Genomic DNA, 15,735 nt, shown 5'->3' with positions numbered 1-15,735 from the left:
ACTCGGGAACAGGACTTGACTCAGGAACAGGACTTGACTCAGAAACAGGACTAAAAGACCAGGGGACAGGTGAAAACACTTAGACTAATAGGGTACTGGCCCTTTAAGAAACACAGCCCCGGTGTTCCAAAAGGGCCGAAGACACACACGCCGTAGCTGTGGGGACATCAAGGAGCAAGAACACAGGATGGTAATTGACGGGCTGAGATTCGCATGCGGGCATGTCCCACACTGTGAATCTCAGCCCTGCCGACAGCGGGGACAGAAAGGGCTCACAGCGGGCGAGTCCGACCGGAGCACAACTGTAACAGTACCCCCCTTGGTCTCCCCTCTTCTTTGGGACTCAAAGAGTCCCCCACTACATAAGACCAGGGGGGCACCGAACTGGGCAAAGGCAGACAAGAACGAACAGGCTTCAGGCTTCGAGTCTTTCGTCTTCTGAGATGAACACCTGGAGAGGAAAAGGTAACAAGACAAAGAACCGGGCAAAATTCAAGACAGTCTGCATCCATAGCCTCTTCGGCAAGAGGCAAAGTTGGAAACAAGGAAGGATGTTGGGACACTAGACAAGGTACAGGCAGGCATAGCTGGGCACCAGAAGACACTGCAGGAACTGGAAGGTGCAAACGGTCCACATCCATAGCCTCTTCGGCAAGGGGCAAAGTTGGTAGCAAGGAAGGATGTTGGGACTCCAGGCGAGGTACAGACAGGCATGGCTGGGAACCAGGAGACACTGCAGGAGCCAGAAGGTGGAAACGGACCACATCCATAGCCTCTTCGGCAGGGGCAAAGTTGGTAGCAAAGAAGGATGTTAGGACTCCAGGCGAGGTACAGACAGGCATGGCTGGGAACCAGGAGACACTGCAAGAACTGGTAATGGGCCATATTGTGGTACCTGCTGCTGTTGCAAGGCCAAAAGCTGTTGCATCATCGCTGAAAGTAACTTCAGTCGTTGCACTTGACGGACCACGACAATGGGACGGACTTCTGGCAGAGGTACTTCAGCAGAATCCAAGGCCAGATTGAAAAGACCCGAAAAATCTGACAAAAGCGCCCCATCGGAATCCTGGGCCGGATCTTACTGTTAGGAATCACGGCAGGTGAACAATAGGAGGTGGATTCTCTGGGCCTTTGTGGATAGAGACTTGAGCCGTGCCAGGGAGCAGGCTCTAAGGGGCTGCTGGTTTTCACCAGAGCCCTCCGCAAAGCGGGATGATCTTGCTGCGGCAGGTGGCACCTAGGTCACTACCCCTGGCACGACTTGTCCACACAGGTAGCTGGGGGTGACTTGGCACAGACAGAGACAGGCAGGACGTGGCTGGCAAGACGTGGTGGGCAGGACATGGCTGGCAGGGCAGAAGGACAAGGCAGGAACACAGGCACACGAAAGGCCGGAACTAGGAACAGGTACACAGACTCTTGAACAGGACTTGACTCAGGAACAGGACTTGGCTCAGGAACAGGATTTGACTTAGGAACAGCACTAGCACAGACAAAGACAGACAACCAAGATCCGGCCCTGGAAGCAGGGAAGAGCAGATACTAAAAGACCAGGGGACAGGTGAAAACACTAATAGGGTACTGGCCCTTTAAGAAAAACGTGCACCCAAAGGGCCGGAGGCATACATGCTGGAGCTGTGGGGACATCAGGGAGCAAGAACACAGGACGGTGAGCGACGGTTGAGATCCGCATGCAGGCATGTCCCGCACTGTGAATCTCAGCCCAGCCAACAGCGGGGACAGAAAGCGCTCACAACCGGCGAGTCCGACCAGAGCGCAACTGTAACAGTGGGCAATATAAAAATCACACCTGAAAGATGATAAAAAGGAGAGAAATTCACTTAGTCTTTGCATTGTGTGTCTGTGTGTGCCAAACTAAACATAGACAACAGAAGAGAACTGTGTGAGGACTCAAGAACAAAAATTGTGGAAAAATATCAACAATCTCAAGGTTACAAGTCCATCTCCAGAGATATAGATTTGCCTTTGTCCACAGTGCGCGACATTATGAAGAAATTTGCAACCCATGGCACTGTAGCTTATCTCCCTGGGCATGGACGGAACAGAAAAATTGATGAAAGGTGTCAACGCAGGATAGTCTGGATGGTGGATAAGCAACCCAAAACAAGTTCCAAATATATTCAAGCTGTCTTGCAGGCTCAGGGGAGCATCAGTGTTACCACGAACTATCCGAACTATCGGAAGCGTTTCATTCGACATTTAAATAAAATGAAACGCTATGACAGGAGACCCAAGAGGACTCACTGCTGACACAGAGACATAAAAAAGCAAGACTACATTTTACCAAAATTAACATGTGTAAGCCAAAATCCTTCTGGGAAAATGTCTTGTGGACAGATGAGATCAAGACAGAGCTTTTTGGTAAAGCACATTATTCTGTTTATCGAAAACAGAATGAGGCCTACAAAGAAAAGAACACAGTACCTACAGTGAAATATGGTGGAGGTTCAATGATGTTTTGGGGTTGTCTTGCTGCCTCTGGGACTGGGTGCCTTGAATGTGTGCAAGGCATCATGAAATCCAAGAATTACCAACGGATTTTGGGTCACGCTGTCCAGTCCAGTGTCAGAAAGCTGGGTTTGTGTCCGAGATCTTGGGTCTTCCAGCAGGATAATGTCCCCAAACATACGTCAAAAAACACCCAGAAATGGATGGCAACAAAGTGCTGGAGAGTTCTGAAGTGGCCAGCAATGAGTCCAGATCCAAATTCCATTGAACACCTGTGGAGAGATCGTAAAATTGCTGTTTTAAAGGCCCCTTCCAATAAGAGAGACCTGGAGCAGTTTGAAAAGGAAGAGTGGTCCAACATTCCATCTGAGAGGTGTAAGTAGCTTATTGATGGTTATAGGAAGTGACTGATTTCAGTTATTTTTTCCAAAGGGTGTGCAACCAAGTATTAAGTTAAGGGTGCCAATAATTTTGTCCAGCCCATTTTTGGAGTTTGGTGGGACATTATGTCCAATTAGCTTTTTTCCTCCCTTTTTTGGGTTAGTTCCAATACACACAAAGGGAATAAACATGTGTATAGCAAAATGTATGGTACAGCAATCCTTTTCTGTGAGAAATACTTCATTTTCTCGAAAAAATGTCTGGGGTGCCAACATTTACGGCCATGACTGTATATAAATTTACACATATCTAACCAGGATTTCTTCTAATTGCCGCATGTCACGCGGTATTATGTGATGTCATAGGCAGTGAGAAGAGAACTCTGGATAGGCACTGTGGGAGACTATTACAAGCTATTACAAGCTCTCAACAGGATGATGGGACCCAGGTGAATCATAGACTGCGCTACTGAGTTCATATGAAATATAGAATCCATTACACGTCCAAAACACAAGAAGACTGTTCTATAGAGCACTCAACTGTCGTAATTTGGCATAAATAACTGTACTTCATTCAAGCTTCAGTAGTCACAAAAGAATGCCTGGTGCAGGATAGGAGAGAAAGCGTGCAAAGCCGCAAGCAGGGGCGCAGCAAAGGAACAACAGACTGTTTCGTGTCAGTGATGCTTCACCCGGTTAAATTTTTACTTAATGACTGGGCCTCATTTTTCAAAGGTGACCTGGGTCTCTTTGAGGCCGATCGTCCATAATATAGCAGAGATGCAGAGCGGCTCTATACAGTACTCGCATCTATGCACTATACTCCGGCTAGTGATATGAATAGAACATCACTCATTCATATTTTCCGCCCAGAATGGGGATTGGCCAGATGGTTGCAGCCAATCACCGCTCTCAGAGGGAAATATGAATGAGTGATGTTCTATGCATATCACTGGCCGGAGCACAGAGCAGAGATGCGGAGCCCAGGAGAAAGCCGCTCCGCATCTCTGCAATAGATAGGACTATCGCAGCGGGTGTCAGGAGTGATACTCGCTGTGATCGGTCCTTAACTGCAGGTACTACTACTCCCAAGTTGGGAGCTGTAGTACCTGCAGTTAAGGAAAGATCACAGCAGATGTCACTCCTGACACCCGTTGTGATCCTCCTGTATAATGCATAGATGCGGCCAGCTGCTCTTCTATGGTCCCCTGCACTGCCGTATATACACACCTATTCATATTTTCCAGAGAGTTGTGATTGGCTGGAACCATCTGGCCAATCACAGCTCTCTGCGGGAAATATGAATAGGTGTATATCAACGGCAGTGCAGGGGACCATAGAAAAGTGGCGGCCGCATCTATAAATTATACAGAAGAATCGCAACAGACTCTGTTGATCCGTCAATTAGTACAGGTACTACTACTCCCATCATGGAACAGTGTCTTCCATGCTGGGAGTAGTAGTACTACCTAAAAAAAAAAAATATTGAAAAAAAGTGAAAAACACACACTACATTTTTATTATTTTCAGCTACATTTTTAGTACCGTACCCGCCCACATAAATTGATCCCTGTTTTAAAAATTTATAAAAATGTTGTTATAAAAAAGATACATTTCGTTAGATACAATTTTTTCATTCACTACTGTATCTTTATTTTTATTTTTTAATGGTACCCTACGAAATTTTATTTAAAAAGGTATCTCCATCACTTTTTTGGATCCAAAAAAGTCCAAAAAAGAATAAAAACCTCCTGCAAAAAAGGCCAAAGTTAAAACCCACTTGTTGTTTTTCTTGGCATTTTTTCATTCCCATAGACTTCTATGGGAGAAAAACGCCACGATTTCAGGGAAAAAAATGCCATCGGCTCAACATGCTGCAACTTTGCAAAACCGCCAAGGAGCTAAAAAAGAGTGAAAAAATTCCATCAGAATTAGAAATTGCTAAACTGAAAAACGCCAAGTGGAAAAAGAATTTTGCGATTTCTCATTGATTTACATCTGGCCGCAGCTTTTTTTGGCCAGAATTGGCGTTTTCCCCCCAAAAAAACAAGTATAAACTTAGCCTAAGTGGTAATAACTTTGAAATGTTTTTTCTGAGCGAAGCAACTCTGGAATAGTTTTTGTGACATTTTGTACTTTATATTAGTGGTACATCTTTGTTGCTACCGACAGCTTTAAAATAAAAAAAAATAAAAAATATTGTAAAAAATAAAAACAAAAAAAATATTTTTTAATGGCATTCACTGTGCGGTAAAAATAATATTATCTTCATTCTGTGGGGCATTATGATTATGACAATTATTATGATTATTAGAGGAAGGGATAGATACAAATGTGATGTGCACCTGGTGAAGATCGTCAGACTACAATTTATATATAAATGAAAGGGAAAGGTTGACACCTTACCAAATGATGTTATGCTGAGCAGCTGTAAGCTTAAAATCAAGTATGGTCTGCAGTCCACTGGTCCCGCCGGTATTGGAACTCCCTTCACCAGAAGAATATGCACACATCAAACTGGCATCAGCAGCCAGGTAAATGGGACATCGTACTGAGCGCTGGACCGTCGAGAGGATGAAACCAAAGATGCAACGCACACACAAGGCATTTCAAGCCGGAACTGGGCTCTTCCTCAGGCATCCATAAAATGGCAGTATCATGACATAAATGCATAATGATCGGAAGTAGTTCCAGGTCGCTGACATTGGCAATTATGCAATACCCAATTTATACAGCTTTTTATGTTTTTCCTTTTCATAATAAAATCTGTTTATTTTTCTCTCTCTTTTTTTGTGTAGCGATGTTCCGACAGCCATAACTTAATTTTTCTACCGATTTCATTGCGTGAGGGCTTATTTTTGCAGCACAAGTTGTACTTTTATTGGTGTACTTTATTTTATTATATGATGCATTACAAAGCCAGAAAAAGATTATATGTATGGCAAAATATGGAATTACGCAATTATGTGGGGCAAAAATGATTTCAGAGTTTACAATACGGTAAAACTGACATGTTTTTTCATACTATGGGTCAGTACGATTCCAATGATACCAAACTGGGATGATTTTTGTTTTGTTGTATAGATTTAAAAAAATTGAAAAAATAAAATAAAATACTCTATTCAATGCCGTGTTCTGACCACTATAACTTTAATATTTTTCAATCTACAGAGCTGTGTAAGGGTTTATTATTTGCGCCATGAGTTGTAGTTTTTAATGGTGCTAGTGATCCACTTTTTATTAAATTTTTTCTGTGATGTGACCATAAGTCATCAATTTTGGCATTTGGAATTTTTTTATGTTTACTCCGTTGCATAATAAACATTTTTTGTTAATGGGAAAAGGTGACAATTTTTATTTTTATTGGGGGGGGGGGGGGGGGTTATATATATTTTTAATCTTATTTTTACCTGGCTGGTTAGCAAATAGAGGCAGGACCTCATACATTTTTTACTTTTTAAACTACTTAGGGACATGCGCCATAAATGTACGGTGCGGCAGAATAAGTTCACACACAGCACCATACATTTACAGCGCCTATGACTCCCCAGGTGTTGCAAAACTACAACCCCCAGCATGTCCTCACTGTCAGGGCATGCTGGAAGTTGTAGTTTTGCTAAAGCTAGGAAGCCACAGGTAGGGGACTGCTTTGTTAGGATACAGCTGTGATAGCCTGGGGGAGTAGGGTATATGGGAGTGTAGCTGTGCGGTGACTAAAGGGTGTCTGGTTAACCCTTGCTAGTTGTGATGCCAGGGTGAGGACTCCTCTGTAATGCTTGTCCTACCGCCACACTTCCCAAGAGCGATAGGGAGGTATAGAATAATGGAATGTCCACAACCGGAAAGTTTGCTGAAAACAGTTGGAACTTTTACTGAAGATTTTATGCAAGCTTCATAACAGGAACAGTCTTTACAAATGCAAATTCTCTTGGAGATTGACAAAGGTTGGGACCTTAAGCAATTTTGAGTCCTTAGACTGATAGGCGTTATTTCACTGCATTTAGGGGAATTAGTTGCGGTCCAGTAGTCACGCTAGAGTAGTAACCCTGTCTTTGGGGACCACCATACAAGGTATGGTATAGAATACGTTACCGGGACACCACACAGCAATTCCCAATCTATGATTTCCCAGCTGTGGCAAAACTACAACCACCAGCATGTCTTCACAGTCAGGGCATGCTGGGAGTTGTAGTTTTGCTAATAGTAGCTGGTGGAGGAGGTGGCGGGGAGATGTGTATCGCGGGGGCGATGTGAGTAGCAGAGAGATGTGTAGCACAGGGGGGATGTGAGCAGCAGGAGATGTGCGGAGGGAAATGTGCGGTGCGGGGGCTCCTTCTGCCTGCGCTCCACAATCCGTCTGTGGCCGTGAAATGCTGTTCTCCCGCTCTCTGCGCCAAGTCTGAAAGTCTAAAATCTTCTGAGAATGCTGCTATGCACGAAGAGCAGGACAACAGAGGGGCTGACAAAATTGCGTCTGGCATGGCTTGCCCAATAACAAGAATGTTGTGGGCTTGAAGGGAAGAGAGGAGTACTTGATAGCCACAGTCTTAGACCCTCGGTATAAACCCAAAATGGGGGGAATTTTTCACACCTTCTGAGAAGGAGGCTTAGTTGGATTTGTATAAGTAGAAGCTATGCAGCCAGTTTGCCACGCAACAAACACCTGGCGAAGAAGGTCCAGCCTCCGCTCTCTGCAGAGTCAATGCTCCACTATCTCTGCCAGCACTACCCCAGCAAGAGGCAGGCATCTTGACGTTTGAGCACATGATGAAGTTTCTGCATCCTGTATGCTTCCCTGACATGAGTAATGAAAGGGATGTAAACCACCACCTTAACCACCAGGTTGAAGACTAGCTCTGCAGTGCCCTTTTTCTGACAGACACCATGAGCCCAGACCCCATGGACTTTTGGGTCACCAGATCAAGCCATTGGCCACAACTTGCCCAGTTTGCCATGAGTGTTCTGTCTTGTCCACCCTCTAGTGTACCTTCAGAGAGAGTGTTCTGCGCAGCAGGTGGCATGGTCACCCCGAAGCGAATGCGATTGTCAGCCAGCAGCGTAGAAAAACAAACTTTTACTAAAATGAATCAAGCCATCTCATGCTGTATGCTGGTGACATCTGTCCGCATCTCATGCTGTGCAATAGTAACATCAGTTAGCCACCAGCCCTCCATCTTCCTGCCACTACCTATATGCCTTCTCATGCTGTACGCTAGTGACATCTGTCCACAATCTCATGCTGTACACTAGTGACATCTGTCCGCCATCTCATGCTGTACGCTAGTGACATCTGTTTGCCATCTCAGCTCTACAATAGTAACATCAGTTAGTCACCAGCCAACCATTCTTGCCACTACCAGTCCGCCATCTCATGCTGTATGCTAGAAACATCTGTCTTCAATCTCATGCTGTATAGTGTTGCTCACGAATATTCGCAATTCGAATTTCGCGAATTTCACGAATATAGCGCTATATATTCGTAATTACGAATATTCGTTTATTTTTTTTTCACAGTACACATCACAGTGATCACCCCTCTCTGCTTCCAGCTTGTGTGGTGTAAAGAAGGCTGTAATACTACTGTTTGAGACTGGCGTGCAAAAATTAGCATATGCGAAAATTAGCATATGCAAATTTTCGCGTATGCTAATTTTGTATATGCTAATATTCACATATGTTAATTTTCGCATACGCGAATTTTCGCATATGCGAAAATAAAACGAGAATATAACGAATATGCGAATATTCGCGAATATATGACGAATATTCGTCCATATATTCGCGAATATTCGCAAATTCGAATATGGCCTATGCCGCTCAACACTAATGCTGTATGCTATTAACATCAGTCAGGCACCACCTGCTGTACATGGGCTACTGCTAGTAACACCAATCCACCATCACCCTACTTTCAGCCATGCTTCGCATACACAAACCATCATCCCCAGAAAAGGGATAATTTTTTTCGGCTTTTCATACAAGAGCTATTTCTTCTTCAGTCTTCACTATTTTAGAATGCCAATTCTGTTGCTACTCCCAAAAAAAGGGATAATTTTTGGCATGCTGGGAAAAATCCATGCTGGCTTCTTCACTTGGTAGAATAAGAACCTATTATTACTCCCAAAAAAGGGATATTTTTTGGCACGCAGGGGGAAATCATGCTGTCTTCTTCACTTGGTAGACTAAGAATCTGTTGCTGCTTCCAAAAAAGGGAAAAATTTGGGCACGCTGGGATAATGCCTCTGTGTGCATATTAACACTGGCAGGCATCTATCACCAACCAGAGATACTTTAGACATGGGTTTAGAGCTGTTAGGCAGTGTTATAAATGTGTTTAGGGGCTTATTTCATTTCCGGTTCGAGATGAACCGAGCTGAACCGAACTCCCAATTTCCAAAAAGTTTGGCTCTTACGGCGAACCAAACTTTTCAAAAGTTCCCTCAACTCTAGTTATAATGTCTCCTTTTTGAGGCTGCAAACCTCCGGATTCAAACTCTCATCAGACTCTTACAGGCACCTCAGAGTCTTACTTACAGAATAACTCTCACCTAACATCCTTTGCCCACTCCTGCTGTATTAGCTCAGGAACTAATCACCGATCAGACTTATGTCCAGCATTAACCCTTTTGATGCCGCAAATTAAGTTTATCCTGGCATCTAAAAGAGCTAAAATTGTGTTGCTGGTTGGTTGTTGAAGCTGATAGGGACCACCTCGGTGAAATTGCATCGTCCCGATCAGTTCAGATGACAGATGGTGGGTCCCTGCCTACCTCTGTTCCTTCCGATCAGTGCTCTATGTATGCAGGCAGCCTCGGCATAAATGTCAATAAGCCCCTCCACCAGTTTAAATCACCCTACTTTTCCTAATTTTCAAATAATATAATGTAAATGAAAATTTACTTAAACATATTTGGTATCACCGCGAGCAAAAATGTTCAAACTAATAAAATATAACGTTAATGGAAAGTCATAAATGTAAAAAAAAAATCCAGTCAAAAAGTACAGAAAAAGTCCAGAACTGCTGATTTCTGGTCACTTTATATACCATAAAAAAATTCATAGAGATCAAAAAATCCCATCAATCAACAAAACTGGTATCGTTGACAGCTATCCAGAAAACTAAAGGTGTTATTGGGGTCAAAAGAGGTCAAATTAGAGCATACTTATTTTCTTATAAAAAGCTAAAAAAATTTTTTAGTAAAGTTGTAAAATAAAACAAATCCTATGTAAATTGGGTATGGTCATACTCATATTGACCTACAGAATAAAGATAATAGCCCTGATTTACTATTGTAAACTCAACCTGTTTTGATGCAGTGTGCATGAATTTGTCACATTGTGCAACAAATGTTGTCTGCACCAGAACTTGCGTCCAAAAAGTAAAAAAAACCTGACCAACTCTCCATTTTACTAAGTTACCAGACATATTTACTAATGTTTCTGCAGAAAATGTGGTGGGTTTGGGCTCTGGAAAACCCCACAGCTCAGAGCAGTTATTAAAAAAGTAAAACTTTGGGAAAATTGCAAAACATAGAGAAACATTAGTAAATATTGTAAGAAAATACCTGTTGGGAATCAAAGCCCACAAAGAAAACTACACTCCAATCAGGGCCAATGTGTCATTTTTACCCAAAGGTGCACTGCTTAGAATGGAAACCCCACAAAAGTAGCAAAATTTTTTTTTTTCGGCCTACAAATATTTATTTTTTGTTTTGCAGTAAATTTTGTGTGTGAGTAATGTCATTACAAAGTAAAATTGGTGGTGCAACAAACAAGCCCTCATAAAAGTCTGCAGGTGGAAAACTGGAAGCGTTATGGCTAGTATCAGACAAAGAGGGGAAAGTTTAAAGGGGTACTCTGGCGCTAAGGCATCTTATCCCCTATCCAAAGGATAGGGGATAAGATGCTGATCGTGGGTGTCCCGCCGCTGGGGACCCCCGTGATCTTGCACCAGGCCCCCTCCCATAGGCTTGCATTGAGGGGGCGTGACATCACATGGGGCAGAGGCGTGATGTCACAATGCTCCGGCCCCGTGATCGCTAGTAATCAGACCCAGAGCGAACATGCTCCGGGGACTGATTGTAACTAGGTGCTGCGTGCTAGATCACGAGGGTCCCCAGTGGCGGGACCCCCGCGATCAGGCATCTTATCAACGTCTTAGCGCCAGAGTACCCCTTTAACCCCTTAAGGACGCAGGGTGTATGCATACGCCCCCGTTTCCGAGTCCTTAAGGACTCAGGGTGTATGGATACGCCCTGCGTTCTTCCGGTCCCTGCCGCTCACCGGGCAGGGACCGGACTGGGATGCCTGCTGATATCGTTCAGCAGGCATCCCGGCATATCGCCCAGGGGGGTCCTAAGGTCCCCCCATATCGGCAATCGCCGCAAATCGCGCGTCAATTCAGACATACGATTTGCGGTTATTCCGGGTCAATCGGGTCTCTGGTGACCCGGTAACCCGGAAAAAGGGTGAATGGGGGTGTCCGAGACTCATCAGAAGTGAGGTGGCACGGGTGCCACCTTGCGATCACGTGATTGATCGGTCGGAACGACCGATCAGTCACGGACCTGCTGAAGACGGCGATCGGAGCGGAGATCGGCACTGGAGGGGGTCTCCTACTATGCTCTGGTCCGGCGGGGGTCCCCTTTGGTGCGGTGGTGGTGACAGGAGCAGCAGGATCGGCTGCAGCAGTGGCAGCGGCCCTCGGCTGGATACACAGCAGGAGGTAAGGCCTCTTCACTTCCTGCTGTTGCTTAGCAACAACTCTCGGCATGCAATTGCCAAAGGGCATGCTGGGAGTTGTAGTTTTGCAACTGCTGGAGTTCCAACTACAACTCCCAGCATGCCCTTTGCTAGTCTTTGCATGCTGGGGGTTGTAGTTATGCAACAGCTGGAGGCACTTTTTTTTCTATGAAAAAGTGTGCAGCCAGATGTTGCATAACTACAACTCCCAGCATGCACAGACTACCAAAGGGTATGCTGGGAGTTGTAGCAGTGTGCCTCCAGCTGTTGCAAAACTACAACTCTCAGCATGCCCTTCGACTGTCAATGCACGCTGATTGTTGCAGTTTTGCAACAGCTGGAGACACATTGGTTGTGAAACACTGAGAGTTTGTTACCTAACTCAGTGTTTTGCAACCAGTGTGCCTCCAACTGTTGCAAAAATACAACTCCCAGCATGCACTGGAGAGACTGTACATGCAGGGAGTTCTAGTTTTGCAACAGCTGGAGGCACACTGGTTGCGAAACAATGAGTTAAGTAACAAACTCTCAGTGTTTCCCAACCAATGTGCCTTCAGCTGTTGCATAACTACAACTCCCAGCATGTATGGTCTGTCAGCACATGCTTGGAGTTGTAGTTTTGCAACAGCTGGAGGTTCCCCCCCCCCCCCCCCCCATGTGAATGTACAGGGTACATTCACAGGGGCGGGTTAACAGCTAGTTCTGCTGCAAGTTTGAGATGCGGCAAATTTTCCGCCGCAGCTCAAACTCCCAGCAAAGAAACTCACTGTAAACCTGCGCCCGTGTGAATGTATCCTAAAAACACTACACTACACAAAATAAAAAGTAAAACACTACATACCCCAACACAGTCCCCCCCCCCCCCCCCCAATAAAAAAAAAAAAATCTTGTACGGCACTGTTTCCAAAACGGAGCCTCCAGCTGTTGAAAAACAACAACTCACAGTATTGCCGGACAGCCACCGACTGTCAAGGCATGCCGGGAGTTTTGAAACAGCTGGAGACACCCTGTTTGGGACCAAAAATTTTATTTTTCATTTGCACAGCCCACTGTTCCAAAGATCTGACAAACGCCAGTGGGGTGTAAATGTTCACTGCACCTCTTATTAAATTCTGTGAGGGGTGTAGTTTCCAAAATGGGGTCACATGTGGGGGGTCCACTGTTCTGGCACCACGGGGGGCTTTGTAAACACACATGGCCTCCCACTTCTATTCCAACCAAATTCTCTCACCAAACGCTCAATGGCGCTCCTCCTCTTCTGAGCATTGTAGTTCGCCCGCAGAGCACTTTACATCCACATATGGGGTATTTCCATACTCAGAGGAAATGGGGTTTCAAATTTTGGGAGGCTTTTTGTCCAATTACCCCTTGTGAAAATGAAAAATTTGGGGTAACATCAGCATTCTAGTGAAAAAAAATCTAAATTTTCATTTTCACATCCAACTTTGTCAAACACCTGTGGGGTGTTAATGCTCACTGTATGCCTTGTTATGTTCCTTGAGGGGCGTAGTTTCCAAAATAGTATGCCATGTGTTTTATTTTGCTGTTCTGACACCCTAGGGGCTTCCTAAATGTGACATGCCCCCCCTAAAACTATTTCAGCAAAATTTGCTTTCCAAAAGCCAAATGTGACTTCTTCTCTTCTGAGCATTGTAGTGCGCCAGCAGAGCACTTGACGTCCACACATGGGGTATTTCCATACTCAGAAGAGATGGGGTTACAAATTTTGGGTGGCATTTTCTCCTATAACCCCTTGTAAAAAAAATTAAATTTGGGGGAAAACCAGCATTTTAGTGAAAAAAAAAATTCATTTACACATCCGACTTTACCGAAAAGTTGTCAAACACCTGTGGGGTGTTAAGGCTCAGCAGACCCCTTGTTATGTTCCTTGGGGTGTGTAGTTTCCAAAATGGTATGCCATGTGGGGTGTTTTCTGTGGTTCTGGCACCATAGGGGCTTCCTAAATGTGACATGCCCCCCAAAAAACTCACTCTCCAAAATCCCATTGTCACTCTTTTCCTTCTGAGCCTTGTAGTGCACCCACAGAGCACTTGACATCCACATATGAGGTATTTCCTTACTCGAGAGAAATTGGATTACAAATTTTGGGGGCTTTTTCTCCTTTTACCCCTTGTAAAATTTCAAAAACTGGGTCTACAAGAACATGCGAGTGTAAAAAATGAAAATTTTGAATTTTCTCCTTTACCTTGCTGCTATTCCTGTGAAACACCTAAAGGGTTAATACACTTTCTGAATGTCATTTTGAATACTTTTGGGGGTGCAGTTTTTATAATGGGGTATATCTAATAATTATATATTCATATATTCATAATCATGTATTATGGGGTATATCTAATAAGACGACCCCTCAAATCCACTTCAAAACTGAACTGGTCCCTGAAAAATTCCGATTTTGAAAATTTTGTGGAAAATTGGAAAATTGCTGCTGATTTTTGAAGCCCTCTGATGTCTTCCAAAAGTAAAAACATGTCAACATCATGATGCAAATATAAAGTAGACATATTGTATATGTGAATCAATATATAATTTTTTTGCAATATCCATTTTCCTTACAAGCAGAGTTTCAAAGTTAGAAAAATGCTAAATTTTCCAAATTTTCATGAAATTTGGGGATTTTTCACCAAAAAAGGATGCAAGTAACAATGAAAATTTACCACTATCATAAAGTAGAATATGTCATGAAAAAACAATCTCGGAATCAGGATAATCGGCAAAAGCATCCCAGAGTTTTTAATGCTTAAAGTGACAGTGGTCAGAATTGCAAAAAAGGGCTTAAGGTGAAAAAAGGCTCAGTCCTTAAAGGGGTATTCCAGGAAAAAACATTTTTTTATATATATCAACTGGCTCCAGAAAGATTAAACAGATTTGTAAATTACTTCTATTAAAAAATCTTAATCCTTTCAGTACTTATGAGCTTCTAAAGTTAAGGTTGTTCTTTTCTGTCTAAGTCCTCGCTGATGACACCTGTCTCGGGAAACGCCCAGTTTAGAAGAGGTTTGCTATGGGGATTTTCTTCTAAACTGGGCGTTTCCCGAGACAGGTGTCATCAGAGAGGACTTAGACAGAAAAGAACAACCTTAACTTCAGAAGCTCAAAAGTACTGAAATGATTAAGATTTTTTAATAGAAGTAATTTACAAATCTGTTTAACTTTCTGGAGCCAGTTGATATATAAAAAAAAGTTTTTTCCTGGATAATCCCTTTAAGGGGTTAAACAAAAACTGAAAAATGTTGTGTCCTTAACGGGTTAAGGGCCAGTGATGAGCTGTATTCGGCACCTTTGCTGATCTACGCTAGTCGAAAAAGGTCAAAAAGGAAAAAAACTTGCCTTTCATTCCATACAAACCCAAAGATTTGGTATTTGTGTTTTAATTTTTTTTACTAGCCGTTTACCCGACGTTTTCTGGTCTTCCTACCAAACCTTTTGGGAGAGAAAAAGCAACAATGACACTCTCGTCCTCATATTCGTGTCCTTATATTCAGACTTCATATCCTGTCCGCATATCCCATCTTGATATCTCTACCTCATATCCAGACCTTATATCCTGTCCTCATATTCTGTCCTCATATCCTGGCTCCTGCACAAACTATTCTCTGCACCTGCCTAATGGACAGTTAGGTAAGTTTACAACTAGAAGCTTCAACTCTGTATGTTGTAGTGGTGACTCCCCTTAAAATGAATGGGAGTGTGGACAACTAGCGCTCTGGCCGTACCACCTGTTCCTCTCTCTTCCCCAGCTGGCGGGCTGGGATTCACATAGCGGGACGCGCCCGCATGTGAACCCCAGCCCGACACTCACCACAGCCCTCTGCTTCTTCCTCTCAGCGCCGGAGCTCTTAGATTTAAAGGGCCAGTGTGCCCGTAATTATGGTTTGCAACTGACACACACTTTCTGCACCTCTCATATTTCTCTGCCGGATCTTTGTTTGCCCCAGTGCCTTAGTGAAAGTGTTATACTGTGTTTCCTTGCCATGTACCAGATCTAGTATTCCGTGACCTGACTGGGTACCTTGCCGCCTGCCTACTGACCTTCTGCTTCATCCCTGTCTATGCTCCTGTGCTGCCTTCCCTTACCTCCTTCTATCCAGACTACGTCCTGTCTCTTCCCTTCTGTGCCTGGCAT

This window comes from Hyla sarda, chromosome 3 (genome assembly GCF_029499605.1).
Source record: "Hyla sarda isolate aHylSar1 chromosome 3, aHylSar1.hap1, whole genome shotgun sequence".
Taxonomy (NCBI): domain Eukaryota; kingdom Metazoa; phylum Chordata; class Amphibia; order Anura; family Hylidae; genus Hyla; species Hyla sarda.
Note: the sequence above shows the minus strand (reverse complement) of the source record.